Below are 11,425 nucleotides of genomic sequence, written 5' to 3'. Positions count from 1 at the left end.
TGCTTAATAGGCTAGTTAAGATTTGCTTATTTTTATTTTTGCTCAGATTTTCTAAAAAAAAATGTCTGATTTTAAAAGCTTAATTAAGAAGCGTGCATCAATAAAAGCTAAGCTTACTCAGTTTGCATCTTATATCAATTTTTCAAAATCTTGTGAAAAGTTAAGTGAATTGCAAGTCATTGAAATTGAATATCGACTTAACATTTTCGAAGGCTTATACGAAAAATACGACGCACTACAGAATGACTTGGAAACGTTGGCGGACGTTCTTGACGAACAATATACGGAGCGTGAAGAATTTGAGACTCAGTTCTACAACTTGGTGGCCTCTGCGCGCCAGCTGATAAGCAGTTCTCGACAATTTCTCAAGGCGGATGCCAATTCCGAGGTGGGTTCTTGTGCTAATAACACACACACACACAAAGCTCAGTACGTTTACCTTAGATTGATTTGCCAAAATTTTCCGGTAGCTATCATGATTGGTTGGAATTTAGAGATACTTTTATTTCAATAATTCACAATAATAATAACATTGATAATATAAATAAGTTACAATATCTTCGACCTTCATTAAAGGGTAGTGCATTATTAGTTATAGACAATTTAGACTTTAAATCAGATAATTACGACGCTGCCTGGCGGTTACTCTGTGAGAGGTTTGACAATAAAAGATTACTTGTCAACAACCATGTGCAAGCACTCTACGTAATCAGCAGAGAGTCCAGTAAGTGTTTACGTCACATTATCGACACAACAAATAAAAATCTGAGAGCCCTTTCAACACTTGATCAACCTGTTCAGTACTGGGACACACTAGTAATATATATTATGGCATCCAAGTTAGACCAAGTAACGAGTCGTGAGTGGGAAGAGCACAGAAATACCTTGTCTGAGCCTCCTACACTTTCACTATTTATTTCATTTTTAAGTAATAGAGCTGACTTGCTAGAGACTCTAGAGGAGTCAAATTCATTAAAATTGAAAAGCGAATTTAAGAATAACATTAATAATAGATCTAAAGGTTTCGTAGTATCAACTGAAAATAAAAAAATATATCATGTCCTGTGAAATGCATGCATGTGCAAAATTTAAAAACTTATCTGTACAATCACGCATTAAAAAGCTCACGAAGTCAAAGTATGTCTTAATTGTCTTCGTCCAGGTCATCATGCCTCGAAGTGCAAATTAGGCCATTGCAAATATTGTCGTGAAAAACATAACACTTTACTTCATATAGAGAATAGTGCAATTTCCCACGACACACCAAACATTTCTTTTTCTGTAACTCGTCTAATTCGTCCGTTGTTCTCCTTTCCACAGCGCTCGTGAAGGTGGTGGACGCCAAGGGCAACCTCCATACTGCGAGAGTCTTATTGGATAATGGAAGCACGGTTAATTTCATTTCCGATAGCTTAATTCGTAAGCTTCACATTTCTACTTATAAAAATCCTTCTAGGGTTATTGGTATTAATCAACAAACATCTGATAGTTCGCAAACTTATTCAATCTCCATTCAATTTTTCAAGGGAGATTTCACAATTAAAATTAATTGCCTAGTTCTCTCAAAAATTTCATCTTCAATTCCTAACACGTATATCGACGTAAGTAGTATACCTATACCTACGAACATTCTTCTTGCCGATCCTAACTACCATGTTCCGTCGTCAATAGACATACATACTTGTTGGCGCGGAAGTCTTTTGGAGCATAATAGGCGCGAATCGTATTGCATTAGGTAAACATTTGCCCACTTTGCTAGAGTCAAAATTTGGTTGGCTCATTTCGGGTTCAGTCGCTCATTATAATTCGTCTTCTGAGTTATGTATGCTTGTTGATCATATGCAACCCGACTTAAGCCGTTTTTGGGAGTTAGATTCTGTATCTATGAAACATAATTTAACCTCTGAAGAACGATCATTCGAACAATTATTTAAAGATACTGCTTATCGTAATCCAGATGGACGTTTCGTCGTAAGTATACCCTTTAAAGAGTCGCCTGATGTGCTCGGGGATTCAAAAGCCATGGCCAAACGTCGAGGTTATCACTCGAGCGTCGTCTGGAGCGAGATAGTCATCTTAAAAATCTCTACATAAACTTCATGAGAGAATACATCGACTTAGGGCACATGAGCGAGAATATAGAGCAGGTAAGCGGCTCTACATCTGAGCCTTCATATTATTTGCTTCATCACGGTGTCTTAGAAGAGTTGCGCTCTACCACAAAATTAAGAGTCGTGTTTGATGCCTCCGCGAAGACAACTACAGGTAAATTATTAAACGACATTCAAATGATTGGCCCTACTTTACAAGATGATTTGCTAACAATTCTCCTTCGTTTCCGTCAGCATAAAATTGTAGTCAGCGCGGACATCGAGAAGATGTATCGTCAAACACTTGTAAGTAGTAGCCAGCGTTCCTTACAACAAGTATTTTGGAGAGAGAGCCCTATGCATCCTTTGAAAACATACACTTTAAACACTGTGACGTATGGCACTGCTTCAGCGCCTTTCTTAGCCACTAGATGCTTAATTCAACTCGCTGAAGAAAGTAGAGATCAAGCAATTAAATTTACCATAGCTCATGACTTCTATGTTGATGATTACTTATCTGGTGCTTCGTCTGTTACAGCTACCGTAAATCATCGCTGTTCTTCAGACAGCTGGATATAATTTACGGAAATGGCAGTCTAACTCACACGAAGTACTAGAGTCTCTATGCGGTAATCATGGTATATCAGATATCGTAGATCTTAGCAACAATGAGATGTCTAAGACATTAGGTCTTAACTGGCAGTGTTCTCGTGACACATTTTCATTTTTTATTAATTTAACTTCCACTGATAACGTCACAAAACGTCAAATATTATCAGTCATCGCACAAATTTTTGACCCCATCGATCTTGTGGTTCCTTGCATAGTTGAAGCAAAAATACTTATGCAACAACTTTGGCTTGCTAAAAGTTCATGGGACGAGCCTGTTCCAGCTAACATTCATAATATTTGGTGCGATTTTCAAACAAGTTTACCCCGTTTAAATGCCATACAAATATCTAGATGGGTGGTTTGTGACTTGCTAACAACTATACAACTCCATGTGTTTTCAGATGCCTCTGAAAAGGCTTATGGTGTATGTGTATATGTTCGCAGCGAGTCATTGGATGGCAGAGTTCACGTGCATCTTCTTACTGCTAAGAGTAAGGTGGCTCCCATCAAGCCAACCACGATGCCTCGGCTGGAACTTTGCGCTGCATTATTAGGGTCACGCTTCTATACAAAGGTATGTCAATCATTGACTCTAAATATCGACGAGTCCATATTTTGGTGTGACTCTACAATCGTCTTGGGTTGGCTATCTACATCGCCAACTCAACTTAAAGCCTTTGTTCGTCATCGCGTTTGCGAAATTCAAGATTCTGTCGGGACATGTTCATGGCGTTACGTTCCGTCTCTTGAGAACCCCGCAGACCTGGCTTCGCGCGGACTTAGAGCTGACAAGTTGTCATCATCTTTGCGGTGGTCAGGCCCACAGTTTTTACAAAAAAGTCCATCTTCTTGGCCTAATTTTCTTCATCAATTATCAAATAATATATCTGAAACTGTAGTTTCTCATCATGTTGACATTAAACAAGAAAACATGTTTTTAAATTTTATATTCTAATTATTTTTTATTCTTTTATTTATTTGAATGGCACATCAACATTACATACATTAAACACTTAAAATTAAACATATAAAACTGACACTTATCTGATGTATGTACCAATTACAGACGTACACAGCACTATTATTATTCAGATTTTAGTAAATTACAGAGAGTCGTTTCATATATCTTGCGTTTTATAAATAAATGTAAAAAACAGTCATCTGAATGCGGTTCATTAAAGTCATTTGAATTAAATTTATCTTTAAATCAAATATTCAAACATAGTCAACGGGAGTCATTTCCCGAAGAATACAAATTGTTAATTTCAGGTAAACCGTTACCTGCAGAAAATAAATTGTTATCCCTATCACCGTTCTTAGACATGGATACAAAATTAATTCGCATAGGAGGCAGACTTAAAAATTCATTTTACGATTATAACGTTAAGCACCCCATTCTTTTATCAAGCTCTCACCACATTTGTAAATTATTATTTAACATGTACCATATCAAACTAATGCATGCCGGACCTCAATTGCTACTTGCCACTATTCGTCATCGCTATTGGCCTATTGCGGGACGAAACTTAGCAAAAAGGGTTACACATCATTGCGTTAGATGTTGTAGGATTAAGGCTAATACAATTCGACCGATTATGGGTAACTTACCAGAGCAGCGCCTTCACCTAGAGTTTCCCTTTTTAGATACAGGGGTGGATTACGCCGGTCCTATCATGATAGCTGATCGTAAAGGTAGGGGTTGTAGACTCATTAAAAGTTTTATTTGTGTGTTAGTGTGCTTAGCAACACGAGCAGTCCACCTTGAGCTTGTTTCTGACCTCACGAAAAAAGCTTTCTTAGCCGCGATGAGTCGTTTTATTGCTCGGAGAGGAAATTAGTGGTAGTGCCACGCTGTATACCTTCGGGTTACAGCCGAATGGGCCGGCACGCCCGGGGAAGTACCACTCTCTCATTTAAAATCAGCGTAAAGTGGTAGCTATGCTACCGCGTTTCGCCCTGTAAGTGAGAGTTCCGGAGGCCCAATCCCCCTCCCCCCCAAAACTTGATGGTTGTGCAGAATATGGTTAAATTACCACCAGCGACAGAGGTGGAGAATCCCTCTCTGGGCATCCATGCTCAGGACCTGAGCAGGGATGCCCAGGCTGCCCTCCGAATTCTGGGGGGGGGGGAATTTTGCGCTCGCCGCCGTTCACTACCATCTGGAAACGGCGAAACCGGCCTTGCTCTTTCTAACCGAGACCCAGATATCTTCTCCTGCCGATACGACTTTTCTTTCGTACCCCGGGTACAAATTGGAACATTCCTTTGTGCCACGAGCTGGGGTATGCGTTTACGTCAGAGATGATATCTGTTCTCGACGCCTCGGCAGCCTTGAAGGACAGGACGTATCAAAAATCAAAAATCAAAGTATACTTTATTCAAGTGGGCTTTTACAAGCACTTTTGAATCGTCATTTAACAATTAAGTGAAGCTACCACCGGTTCGGAAAGTAGATTCTACCGAGAAGAACCTGGCAAGAAACTCAGTAGTTACTCTTTTTCAACATTTAAAAAAATACAGTCATGTTAGTTAATTTTTAAGTTAATACAATTATTAAATTAATATATCCTGCCTGAAAGTCCACAGGTATTAATTCCACGCTTTTTTATCATCTACAAAATCTTGTATCGAATAATACGCCTTTTTCACAAATGTATTTTTTATGAACGATTTGAATTTACGAGACGGCAAAGTTAAAAATGTCTGTGGAATTTTATTATAGAAATGGATACCTTGCCCCAAGAAAGATTTATTGACTTTGCGGAGTCGGAAACTTGGCGTTATAAGCTTATCCTTACTTCTAGTGCATATACAATGTTTATCACTGATTTTATCAAAGTTATCAATGTTACTGTGAATATACATGATATTGTTGTAAATATATTGCGACGCAACAGTGAGTATTACTACTCTGTTAAAAACATCCCGAAGAGAGTCTCTAGCTCCAAGATGATAAATAAACCGAATTGCTCTCTTTTGTAAAATAAAGACAGATTCAATGTCTGCAGCGTTACCCCAAAGTAATGTGCCATATGACATAATACTGTGAAAATAACCAAAATAAACTAAACGAGCGGTATCAATATCAGTTAGTTGTCTAACTTTTCGAACCGCGTATGCTGCGGAGCTGAGTTTCCCTGTTAGGGAAGACAAATGGGGACTCCACTGAAGTCTGGAATCCAATTCTATTCCCAAGAACACGGTAGTATCGGCTACATCAAGCGGGCCACCGCTTAAAGATATATTATAATTTTGCTTCCTAACATTGGGTAGGGTAAAAACTACACATTTTGTTTTTTGAGTATTCAAAACCAAATTATTTACATTAAACCAATCTTGTATCTGTGATAAGGCACCGTTCACATCGTCATAGTCAGTTTTTTTCCTGTCAACCTTAAAAATCAATGAAGTATCGTCAGCAAACAATACTATATCACAAATACCTTTAACAAAGAAAGGAAGGTCATTTATATATACTAGGAATAGAAAGGGACCCAAAATTGAACCTTGTGGAACACCTATTTTTAGCGTAGATCCAGTAGACTTTATTCCATTAATGAAAACTTGCTGAATTCTTTGACTTAAGTATGAAGCAATGAGATCAAGAGCCCTACCTTTAACGCCGTAATATTTGAGCTTATAAAGAAGCGTCTCGTGTGCTACACAATCAAATACTTTAGATAAATCACAGAATACTCCAATAGCATTCTGTGATTTCTCCCAAGCATCGTAAATATGCTTAAGAAGCGCAATTCCCGCATCAGTTGTTGATCGACCTCTTGTAAAACCAAATTGCTCACTATGAAAAATGGTATTTGTACCAAAATGGATAAGAAGTTGATTTAAAATATTTTTTTCGAAAATTTTACTTAAAGATGGGAGTATTGAAATAATAATTACTGGGATCGCTCCTATTTCCATTCTTAAAAAGTGGTAAGACTTTACTACATTTTAACAAGTTAGGAAAAGAACCCGTGTCCAAACTCTTGTTAAAAATTACTGCTATATACGGAGCAATATCGTGTATGATGTTATTTATGAATTTTACCGAAATGCCCCATACGTCGTTAGTTTTTTTAATATTGAGTGTTTTAAATACTTTTATAACATCTATTGCAGAAACTGTTTCAAAAGAAAAATCAATAACGCATTTAGAAACATGTTTATTTAATAATCTAGCTGCATCTAATGTAGATGATTTTAAATGAGATGTTATTTTATTAGGTATGTTATCAAAAAATATTTCAAATAAATTTGCAACTTCCAAATCAGAATTTGTGTAATTAAACACAGGCATCGATTATCTGACTGCGTGTAGACTGCGATGACCATCCGCGAATCTATGCGTGCCTTTATAGGTCCCATAGCGGTAATGCCGAAACCGACCGACTGGTTGAGCACGTCCAATTGGCTACAGATTCCGTGCTGCAGCAGACTCCATCTGCAGAGATCTTTATTCTGGGCGACTTTAATGCCCACCACGCTGAATGGCTCGGCTCACGCACCACCGATCATGCGGGTAGATCTGTTCTGGACTTCGCTCTAGCATATGATCTGACACAACTGGTCAACTCGCCAACGCGAATACCGGATGTGGAGGATCATACACCTTCCCTGTTGGACCTTCTGTTGACTTCGCATCCGGATAGCTATCAGGTTATCGTCGATCCCCCTCTGGGCTCGTCTGATCACTGTCTCGTCCGGAGTACAGTGCCGGTTGTGTGGTACTCACGGCCTCGCTTTGTTGGGTGCCGCCGAGTATGGCACTACAAGTCAGCAGATTGGGATGGGATGCGGTCTTTTTTTGCATCTTACCCATGGGTAAGATACAGATTTGTTTCTCGTCGGATGATCCGAACGCTGCTGCTGACTCTGTTGCCGATGTGGTGCTTCAGGGTATGGAACTATTCATTCCTTACTCTGCAGTACCCATAGTTGGCAAGTCCCAGCCTTGGTTTGGTCGCTTCTGCAAAACGATATCACGCCGAAAGTGGGAACGCTATCAAACCTGGGCTAATGCATCTGCGTCTCGTGATGTAAATACCAGCGCATTCAAAAAGGATTATAACTCTGCCTCTAGGTCCCTCAAAAACGTGATTGCTGGGGCGAAGACGGAGTACATTGGCAGAATTGGCGAAAGATTGGTGCGCCTCCCTTCAGGAACACGTGCGTTCTGGTCTCTCGCTAAGGCTGTCTTAGGGAATTTCTGTCAGCCTTCGTTTCCATCTCTGCACAGGGACGGTGAGTCATTGGCCCATACCGCGAAAGAGAAAGCTGATCTTTAGGCTCTCTCTTCGCGTCGAACTCGACTCTGGATGACCAAGGAAAGTCTCCACCGACAATTCCGCGGTGTGATACCACGATGCCGGAGGTTAAATTCCGGCAAACTGCAGTTCGCAAAGCACTTCTTTCCTTGGATATTCATAAGTCGAGTGGACCTGATGGCATCCCTCCAATCGTGCTACGGACATGTGCTCCCGAGTTGGCACCGGTCTTAACGCGTCTTTTCCGGCAATCCTACACATTAGGCGTCGTCCCGAACTCCTGGAAGACAGCTTTGGTGCACCCGATCCCTAAAAAAGGCAAACGCTCAGATCCGTCCAATTATAGGCCTATAGCCATCACCTCCTTGCTCTCCAAGGTAATAGAGTCCCTTATTAACTGCCAGCTCCTGCGGTATCTAGAGGAGAACCAGCTGATTAGCGACCGCCAGTACGGTTTCCGTCGGGGTCGGCCGGCCGGTGATCTTCTAGTTTACCTTACTCATAGATGGGCTGAAGTAGTTGAGAGCAAGGGGGAGGCATTAGCAGCCAGCTTGGACATAGCGAAGGCCTTCGATCGCGTCTGGCACAAAGCGCTTCTTTCGAAGCTTCCTTCCTATGGGCTTCCCGGGAAATTATGCAATTGGATTACCAGTTTTTTGGCAGATCGGAGCATCAAGGTCGTTGTCGACGGTGCATGCTCCGACTTAAAATTCGTCAATGCTGGTGTTCCACAAGGCTGCGTTCTATCACCCACTCTGTTTCTTCTGCATATCAATGATTTGTTGCAAATCGGGAACATTCACTGCTATGCAGACGACAGTACCGTTGACACCTTATACACCGGCCGCGCTAATATTTCTCGGGAAAACGTCGAAGAGAACCGGAACAAACTTGTGTCTGAAATCGAATCTTCGTTAAACGAAGTCTCGAATTGGGGCCGACTAAATCTAGTTCATTTCAACCCCAAAAAGACGCAAGTTTGCGTGTTAACCGCTAAAAAAACACCATTTGTCGTATCTCCACAATTTGAGAACATTCCGATAGCCGCTACGGGTAGTATCGGAATACTTGGCGTTGATATTTCGAGCCTCGTTCAGTTCCGCGGTCAATTGGAAGGCAAAGCCAAATTGGCTTCAAAAAAGCGGGGTGTGCTCAGCAAGGCGAGACAGTATTTCACGTCGGCCCATCGCCTAAAACTTTACAAGGCGCAAATTCGGCCTCACATGGAGTACTGCTCTCACCTCTGGGCGGGTGCTCCCCAATACCAGCTCCTTCCATTTGACCGCATTCAACGTAGAGCGGCTCGAGTTATCGACGATCAAGCCCTTTCCGATCTCCTTGATCCTTTGACTTTGCGTAGAGATGTCGGATCACTCTGCATCTTCTGCCGAATTTTTCACGGGGAATGTTCCGAGGAATTGTTCGGATTAATCCCGGCTGCTGAATTTCACCTTCGGACATCTCGCCAAAATTCTAAGTTTCACCCGCACCACCTTGATGTCCGAAAATCCACAACAGCGCGATTTCTCAGACATTTTTTGCCTCGTACAACTACTTTGTGGAACCAGCTTTCGCCGGCGGTTTTTCCGAACCGATACGACATGGGAACCTTCACGAAAAGAGCGTACTCCTTTCTTAAAGGCCGGCAACGCACCTGCGAGGTATTTCCATGGTATTGCAGATGTGCATGGGCGGTGGTAGTCACTTTCCATCAGGTGAGCCTCCTGCTCGTTTGCCACCTATGCCATAAAAAAAAAGCCGCGTAACGTCTTCTCTGATAACGGTACTACTTTTGTAGGTGCCTTAAACGAGCTGGCTAGCCTTCTTTCTCAAGATTTGCAATTGAGTTCCATTGATACAGGTATAAACTTTTCTTTTATTCCTGCATATACTCCTCACTTCGGAGGACTTTGGGAGTCTGCAGTCAAGTCCACCAAACATCACCTTAGGCGCATCTTAGGCTTGACCTATTTAACTTTCGAGGAGATGACTACGTGCTTAATTCAGGTCGAAGCCATCCTAAATCCAAGACCCTTAACTCCACTCTCCAATGATCCCTCAGACCTTACCCCTTTGACTCCTTCACACTTTCTTATTGGGCGACCTTTAATCATGCTGCCACATTCATAAGTCCACAGCTCCAACGTCTCCAACTTGCAACGGTTTCGAATATAGAATACCTCAAGCAACACTTTTGGAATCGATTTTCTAACGAATACGTCGTATGGCTTCAGGAACGAACCAAATGGTGCCGGTCTTCAGGCGAGCTAAAGGAAGGTGATCTTGTTGTCATTAAGGAAAAGACATCACCTCCATTGAAGTGGCCAGTGGGCCGTATCGTAAAGGTCCTCCCAGGAAAGGATGGTATCGGAAGGGTTGCCGACATCCGCACACGTAGAGGCGTCTTACGCCGTGCTTTTAATACCATCTGCCCTCTTCCAGTCACTGCTGTTGAAGACACTTCAACCGGGGGAGTATGTTGAGTCATCCACTCAACATGGAGCGAGTGAGAGGCACGCGTACTACAGAAAGGGACGCAGCGGTCATTGCCCGAACGGCAGGGGGGGCACCGCGGCGGCCGACGCCTGAAACATCGCTCGACGCGCACACGCATCACGTTCCCATCTTACTTAACTTGTATTACGTTGATCGCAAAATACAACATTTTCTACAGTCCACTTTATTTTCTTCTCCACCGAGCTATCGACTCCAACAATTGTATTTTATTTTTATTTTTATAAACACTTTATTGCACACAAAGACAAAATATACAGTGTACATGACAAGAACATATAACAAAAAAGAGAATCGTGCAAAGGCGGCCTTATTGCTTAAAGCAATCTCTTACAGACAACCCTTTAGAGTAAGAATTTGTCTGTGGGAAACGGGATGGTGCAAACAAGCATGTTTTATTCTTAAGCAACTAAAAATTAATCTTTAAATAATACAAATAATATACAACAAAATACATATATATAAGTTTAATAAATACATATGTATTATATGCTAGCTACCCACCCCGGCTTCGCACGGGTGCAATACTGATACTAAATATACTACATAATTTGTTTATTTGCGACATCACATCGCAAACTTCTAAAATGATCAGTGTTTCTTTACTATATTGTTCATGTATTATATACACAAACCTTCCCCTTGAATCACACTATATTTTAAAAAAAAACCGCATCAAAATCCGTTGCGTAGATTTAAAGATACAGGGACAGAGAAAGCGACTTTGTTTTATACTATGTAGTGATGGAACTCCTATACGGCTCACAAATAAGGTGCGATATGGAGCAGAATTTCTTACTATCTTTAATCAAATTTTGTGTATGTGATGTGATGTCATATGATGTACGAAATATAGTTGGTCTTTTTCAAAGTTTTTTTGCTGAGTTCGATTACAGCTCTTTCGAGGGATCCTTGTAGTTTATGCCGCGTGACGTATTAAATCCG

General features: G+C 41.1%; 1 long non-coding RNA gene across 2 annotated transcripts; it reads left to right on the top strand.

Annotated features, from left to right (window-relative positions):
* Positions 1–270: 270 nt before the first annotated feature.
* LOC124542685 lies at positions 271–10,517 on the top strand. Of its 2 annotated transcripts, none has more exons than XR_006967344.1 (3): positions 271–388; positions 1,321–1,391; positions 10,409–10,517. It is a non-coding gene; the product is annotated as an uncharacterized LOC124542685 (long non-coding RNA). The 2 variants fall into 2 exon arrangements; XR_006967343.1 differs by lacking the exon at positions 10,409–10,517 and adding an exon at positions 3,147–3,260.
* The last annotated feature ends 908 nt before the right edge of the window (positions 10,518–11,425 follow it).

Source organism: Vanessa cardui, chromosome W (assembly GCF_905220365.1).
Source record: "Vanessa cardui chromosome W, ilVanCard2.1, whole genome shotgun sequence".
In the NCBI taxonomy this organism is placed as follows: domain Eukaryota; kingdom Metazoa; phylum Arthropoda; class Insecta; order Lepidoptera; family Nymphalidae; genus Vanessa; species Vanessa cardui.
The sequence above is the reverse complement of the archived record's forward strand: the minus strand, read 5'-3'. Positions and strand labels throughout refer to the sequence as shown.